Source organism: Euprymna scolopes, chromosome 46 (assembly GCF_053919585.1).
Source record: "Euprymna scolopes isolate OS-2025 chromosome 46, ASM5391958v1, whole genome shotgun sequence".
NCBI classification, from domain to species: Eukaryota; Metazoa; Mollusca; class Cephalopoda; order Sepiida; family Sepiolidae; genus Euprymna; species Euprymna scolopes.
Window position 1 is genome coordinate 63,544,058 of NC_136527.1, and position 1,751 is coordinate 63,545,808.

Genomic DNA, 1,751 nt, shown 5'->3' on the forward strand with positions numbered 1-1,751 from the left:
GTCCTGCCTTGATAGAGTTCAAAATAGACTTCGTAGCCTCGTAGGAGATGTCCTTTTCTCCTCCTTGCAACCTCTATCTCACAGAAGAGATGTTGCGAGTTTGTCTCTGATGTATCGTTATTTTCATGGAAAGTGTTCAACTGAGCTTCAATCTTTGGTCCCCCCTCGCCAAACTTTCACAAGAAACACTCGTCTAGCTGTAAACACTATCAATAATTTCCCCCACTCTTTATCTGTGGCTAAACCTAAACGTAGATTCCATGAACAAAGCTTCTTTCTTAGAACTGCACGCCTGTGGAATTGTCTTCCGTTTTCCTGCTTTCCGGCTGACTACAATATGGTTGTGTTCAAGTCTAAAGTAAATAAGTTCTTGATGAGCCGTTCCATATAAGTTATTAAATTTACCAAATTTTCATTACTAATGATTACTATATTGACCAATTTCTACTGTACACTCTTTAACCCTTATCCTTGAGTGGCCTCTGGGCCTTGATAATGTGGTGATGCCTTTGTAAAAAAAAAAAAAAAAAAAAAAAAATATGAATAGAATGATTATATTGTTCTTCTATATGAATAGAATGATTATATTGTTCTTCTATATGAATAGAATGATTATATTGTTCTTCTATATGAATAGAATGATTATATTGTTCTTCTATATGAATAGAATGATTATATTCTTCTATATGAATAGAATGATTATATTCTTCTATATGAATAGAATGATTATATTGTTCTTCTATATGAATAGAATGATTATATTGTTCTTCTATATGAATAGAATGATTATATTGTTCTTCTATATGAATAGAATGATTATATTGTTCTTCTATATGAATAGAGGAAAGGCGTGTTACTTGTACTGTTACATAAAGTTCTTGAATAACTTGATCATTTTCGAGAGACCCCCCCTTCATGTCATCCATCCTTGATTGACTGCCATAATAAATTCTTTCATGGAATAAACATTTCTCTGCTGTGAATATAAACGTCTCATGCCGACATTCAATCACAATTGATTGCACCATCAACATGGTTAGACATAGTACTCTTCTAGTTTCCCATCGGTCTTTTCATCATCCAATAAATGTATGCATAGGAATTGACATTCTATGAAGTGAAATATGTGTTGCTTACAATTCCTCTTTCATATTTAATATTTTAATGTTTTACTCAACCATTCATTCCCATTAGTCATTAGAGGATGTGAACGTGCCTAATGGTTGGATATCTCAGCAGGACAATGATCCCAAGAACATGACTAAGCCAACTACTACATGATTTCGGAAAAGGAAATAGAGGTATTAAGATGGCCAAGTCAATCACCTTACCTCAACTTAATTCAAAATCTGTGCCAAAAGTTGTAGGTGATTGTGCAAAAGAGAGATCCGAGGAATCTGACAGAACTTAAACGATTCTGCCAAGAAGAGTGGGATAAAATTCCTGTTAACATTTGTAACACATCTTGTAAGAAATTATCCCAAACGTTTGGAAGTTGTTATGGCAAGTAAAGGCCATATTACTAAAAACTAATATTAGTTTTTTCTTTGTGTTGGATACTTTTTTGAACCCTAGATATGACATTTATGTAATTATATATGATTTTTGATATGAGATTTGTATTTATCATACAAAAATACAGTATAATAGCATTTTGTTATCACTGTTCTGTTCGTGTTATAAAAATAAATCAACTTTTTGCTTTGTATCGGATACTTATTGCACCGGCTGTATATTAGCTCATTTTTTAA